This window comes from Vombatus ursinus, unplaced genomic scaffold (genome assembly GCF_900497805.2).
Source record: "Vombatus ursinus unplaced genomic scaffold, bare-nosed wombat genome assembly UNPS02014874.1, whole genome shotgun sequence".
Classification (NCBI taxonomy): Eukaryota; Metazoa; Chordata; class Mammalia; order Diprotodontia; family Vombatidae; genus Vombatus; species Vombatus ursinus.
Window position 1 is genome coordinate 11,242,800 of NW_020954652.1, and position 6,345 is coordinate 11,249,144.

Below are 6,345 nucleotides of genomic sequence, written 5' to 3' on the forward strand. Positions count from 1 at the left end.
CCCCACACAAGCACCACCTTTATCCCCATCATAGCTACATCACTCTCTGAAAAATTGATATTTTAAAATACCTTATGAATTGGTCCAAAAATTATGGAAAGTTATTCAAAATTATGCTTAAAAATGACTGAATCCAATGCCTTTCAACCCAGGGAATCCAATTGTTAGATATATACTTTAAGGAAGTCAAGAATGAATGTATCTTATATAAACCAAACTATCCATAGGACTTTTTGTGTAAGCAAAGAAGTAGAAACAATTTAAGGGCCTGCAGATAGGGAAATTACTAAATACATAGAAATATTTAGGAATATTAAAAAAGAGTAATTTGAATTAAAAGAAAAAGTAAGAAATTAATAATTCAGAGAAGCTTGAGAAAAAAGTTACATGAAGCAATGAGGATTGAACTAAGCAAAACTAGCAAAGAATATACATAAGAATAAATAAAATTGAATATTATATATATGTACATAAACATATATATGTTTATATATATATATATATATATATATATATATACACACCCATATATACACACATATAACACGATCTTGGCCCTGGAAAAGAAAGGAGAAAATATAATTCCTTGTCCTATTTGACAAAAAGAGGCACTATAAAAGTAGACAATTGAAAAATTTATTCAGATTGGGTTGTTAATGTTGGAAAGTTTTGCTAAACTGTTGTTTTCTTTTTCTTTTCAAATTTTTATTGCAAGAATGCTTTTTTTGGATAAGGGAGGAAAGGAGAAATATAGAAGTGAAGGTTTTTTAAATTCATAGATATAAATAAGGTTTTTTTAAAGTGTAGTTAAAGAACAGGAACTGATATGTTGTTGATATATGACAATATATGTTTCATTCTAAGTATTTTAGCATGCTTCAGAGAGTTGGGAGGTATTTTTTGTCATCAAGATCCTAGAATCAAGATAGCTTCACTATTCCCCTCCCAAAAAAGGACATAAGAAGAAACAATTTTAAAAGTGTAATCAATTGACATAGCATATCTCTTCTCTCTTAATTATTTCTTATTTGTGAGTTCTTTCAAGGCAGGGACTGTTACCTTTTTTATACCTCCAACACTTGGCACAGTGTCTGGCACCCAGAAGGTGCTTAATAGATGTTTATTGATGAATTGGCCTTCTTATTCTTGTTCACACATTGCAACCCATCCCCAATCTGTGCTTTTGAAATGGCTATTTTCTACTCATTCCTTCCTCCCCTCTACCTCTCAGAATCCCTAGAATTCTTCAAGATTCAGCTTAAGTTCTTCTTCCACTTTAAAGGCTTCTGGATCTCCAAAGTGGCTAGTATTCCCCCAAAAAACATCTTGTCTCTATTTTATATCTATATTGTATAAGCTTATCCATGCATGCTGTTTTCTGTCACTTACATTCCTTGAGGGCAAGGGTTGATTCTCTTTTGTCTTTGTATTCCCAGTACATAACATTGCTGACATTTAGTAGTCATTTAAAAATACCTGTGGATTGATTTTTCAATTTATTTTTACTTTAATTGTAAATCATTCCATTCCTTTCAGTCATATATATATATATATATATATATATGTTTATGTTTATGTTTATGTTTAAGTGATTCTTTAGCCCCTTCACCTCAAAGTCATCTTAACCTTGAGGATTTTAGTGTTCATCTAATCCAACACCTTTACTTTATGAATGAGGAAACTGAAGCAAGAATTTAAGTGACTTGCCCAAGGTTATATTATTAGTATGTAGAATCAAAATGTTTAGCTCCTAAAAGAATGATCCAGCAAACCAAAGCAATAGGTGATGGTTTTCTTGGTTAAATAGTTGCTACCTCAGCCAAATGCCTTATCTTGTCATTCTGACCACCACTTATCTTCTTTATTCCAAGTCATTTTATATTCTATTCAGATAACATTTCCTGCTCTAAAGTGAAATATTTTATCCTAGCCAAGATCAGAATTGTAAAGACCTCAGACCATCTTCTGGTCTGTGGTCATGACACTCGTGGAATTTGGAATTCACATTGGTTAATTTTTTTCCCAGTATTTTCTGCCTCCCCTATTAACATTTCTGTTTGGTGATGATCATTACATTCATGACAAGAGGTATCCATGTGCTTATGTAGACTATGTATTCACTAAAATGCGTAAATCATGACACCCAGGCAGTTAACTGGCACAATACAGTTCCTGGAGTCAGGAAAACCAAAGTTCAAATCTAGTCTCATATACTTATTAGATGTGTACCTTGGGCAAGTCATTTAATATCTCTCTGCCTCAGTTTTCTCAACTATGAAATGGGGATAATAATAGCATCTACTTCCCAGGGGTATTGTGAGGATCAAATGAGATAATATTTGTGAAGTACTTTCAAGACTTATCTGAGGTCCCACACTCTTCAGGAGGCCTTTTCTCTTAAACTTTCTCCCCCATAAGTGCCTTACCTCTAAGACTACCTTCAATTTGCCCTATTTGTATCTTACATGTATATATTTCTTTGAATATTGCCACACCCATTAGAATGTGACTTACTTGAGGGCTGAGGTAGAAACCTCCTTTGTTTTTGTATCCCCCATACAAAGCATACTGCCTAGAACATGCTCAACACTTAATAAATGTATGTTGACTGTCTTACTGACATATCTCTCATCTCATTTTCTGATAACTAAAAAAAAATTAGTCTTATAGAAAGTTTCCATTTTTTCCCAAAACACCATGAGTTTTGCTATATCCTAAACTGAAACTATAGGTGATAAGATCATTTGACTTTATCCTTGACCTCCTAGAATCATAGGATTTACAGCTTTGTAGGGACCTTAGAATTGATTTAATCCAAACATATCATTTTCATAATAAGGAAATTGAGGTGTAGAGGGGAAGCTACATTCCCACACATAATAGCAATGGCACATTAGTGGTACCTAATAATTCTTTGTTGGATTGTATTTGTTTATTGTCAGCATAAAAAAAGTTTTGAAGCATTTTTTAACATTATTATTAAACTTTGCTTTTTGAGATACTTATTGTTCTTAAAGGCCAACTGAGGGTTCCTGAAGACTTTGGGATACTGGATCCATGTTGATGGATCCTTTAGCAAAATAAGATCCATCACTACGGGAAAAAAACTTAATGCATATTACTCATACTAATGTAATATACTCATATTACTCATGTTTAGCCCCAACCTATCCCATTAAATTGGTCTGAAAGTGGAAGAATGAAACTACTCAGCTCATTTTATTTTACTTCAGCAACAAACTTTGAGCTCATTTTTTTTTCATTTTTGAAATCAAAATAATCCCTTTATTTCCTCAATTAGTTTTGCCACTACTTCAGAGCAGATGTTATAGGATTACAACCCCCTTTATATTTTGGTACTCCATCATCCCTCCTCCAGAAATGTTATTCTAGCTTCATTGTCCATTGGTCTACATGTAATATCTTTTCTGGACTAGCATTATAGAAGAGGTCAGAAGAATTGTTAGATAAGCCTGGAAAACACAGAATCTGTGAGAGAATTTGTCTCTATGCTAGAAGTATGGGCAGGAAAGGTTGACCATGGATTCTTCTAAAGAAGATGTAGTGCCTCATTGAATGACTGCATTGGTCTCCATTTTTGTTGCTACACTAACATAAACCTGAAGAAGGGCAATAATTTCCTTCTACAACCCATAGCTGCATTCATCATTTAATAATACCTTGATCCACTTAGTTAGAGGGGACCTCATCTTAGCCCATTTTTTTTTTAGGAATAAATGAAAACAAAATGTTGAATACAATGAGAACTCTAACCATGAATTCTAAAGGGAGGTTTTTAGACACGGTTCCTTAGTCAAAAAAGAGGGGAGGAAAAGGAATCATGATTGTTCGAGTTATTTATATATATATACACATATATATATATATAATATATGTATGTATATATATTTAATATATATAGTATATATAATATATATATACATACATACATATATATATATACACAAACATATGAGTTAGACCAATAATTTGCTCAATTTTAGTTAAGTTACATCTCAGCTCTGTCATTTAATGTACATATTTGTATTTATTTTCTTTTCCATTATTTTCTTAGTAAATTTTACCCTTGATAAATTCCTGTTTTGCATCACTGAACCAAGGGTAAAAAAGGGCATTTCCCCTTCAATAGAGATAGTTAAGAAGCACAAGACACTCCTAAATATTAGGTTTGTTGACTGCCCCAGGTCCAAATTCTAAGAAGAAATGAGATAAATATCTAAATATACACAGTTGTGCTCAATGAGCCTTAGGATCAAAGAATTGAACAGTTGGAAGTAAACTCTCAAAAGCAATCTAAATCATTTTATCTGAAGTAACATCCATGAAAAAATGGTCATCCAGTCAATATTTATGTGCCTCCAATAAGTGCATAATTTCTACTCCTTGAGGAAATCTATCCTCTTTCTCAACAACTGAAATTGTTAAGGTTTGTGATAATTTTCTCCAGTTGCTCCTAATTTTGCTCTTAAACACAAGCAGAAATCATCAACCCCCCTTTCCACGTGATAGTGTTTTACATATTCAAAGATGGTGACCACAGCCACTGAAGTCTTTTTAAGCTATACTTATTAGTTAAATTAACGTATATCCTTCCATGGCACAGTCTCTGGTCCTCTAGCTATACTGTTTGCCTCCTCTCAACGATAATTGTTTCTAAAATGTTATATCTAGCACTGGATATAATACGCAAGAGACATTCTAAGCAAAGAAAAGAACATTTGAGTGATGATCTCCAAAGATATTTCTACTGATTTAACCTAATTATTTTGCTACCTTTGTGGGCTCCCATATTGTTCTGCTAACTCATAACAAACATCTAGCTAGCTAAGATCCATGTCTTTTTTTTTTTAACATGAACCACTTTTATGTCATGCCCTTCATCCTGTACTTGTGTACTTGAGTTATTGAGCCCAAGTATAGCATTTAATTTAAATGTCATCTCACTAGCTTCAGAGTCACCCTATGGCTGACCCACTCACAAGGAGTTTGGGATCTGGATTCTAGCTTCCAACATATTAGTCATCCCTCACAGATCAGTACCATTTGAAATACTAAAAGTATATTATTCATGCTTTTATATGTCTTTAAGGTTGAACAAAAGGTCAAAAAATAGAGCCCTAAAGTACTTCATTGATAGCTCCTGCTCCAAGTTGATATCAACTGTTGTTGGTCTTTCTGTTGATTCCATCTCCCAAATCCCTAAACCCCCAACTATGTTTTCAAATAGCCCACATTTCACCATATTTTCAAGATATACAACTTAATGTTTCTCAGTAGAATTAGCCCTGGTTACTGTTGGTCATTTAATGTTTATCTATAGTCTATGTGTATGTGCGACACACACACACACACACACACATATATGTACATACACACACATATACACATATACACATATGAATAACAATACATATTTCTACAATCTGTCAATAGGTTACATATAGTCTATTAAATCTTCAGCTATGATTCTTAATTCAGGTAAGAAACTAATTTGACATAATGTATTAGAAATTATATATAGTCTATTAGAAAAACAGGGGCAGCTAAGTGGTGCAATGGATAGAGCATTGGGCTTGGAATCAGGAAGACTGATCTTCATGAGTTCAAATCTGACCTCAGACACTTACTAGCTCTGTAACTCTGGGCAAGTCATTTAACCCTGTTTGCCTTAGTTTTCTTATCTGTAAAATGAGCTGGAGAAAGAAATGCCAAGCCACTCCAGTATCTTTGCCAAGAAAACCCAAATGGGCTCACAAAGAATCAGACATAACTGAAACAACTGAACAACAACAACAAATTAGAAAAATATTTAAAAGTTTTATGTTTTCATGCTAGAAAAACATATATATGTATAGTATACATATATACTCATAAATATGTATAGTATACATATATATACTCATAAATATGTACATATATCATCTATTTGTAGATATATTCAATAAATCAGTAGGATAAAATCTGGACCTGTGATTCCTAACATACAAGAAATTAATTTGAACAAAAGAGTTTTGGCACATAATTCCTGGTCATAAATTCTTCCCTTTTCCATAGCTCTGACAGGTAAACTACTGCTTGCCCTCCTAATTTGCTTATAGTATCACCCTTTATGTTGAAATCATGGACCCATTTTGACCTTATCTTGGTATATGGCATAAAATGTTGATAGCACATAAATCTTAATAAAATCTTTATTAGAGTAAGAAAATTATTTTTAAAAGTTAGTTAAATTAATTTTTACTGCAGTTTAAAAGTGTTTTTTCAACTGTTTTGCAACTTATAGTCTGATAGAATTGTCAAAGGGACTGAGGAGTTCAGTGTTTC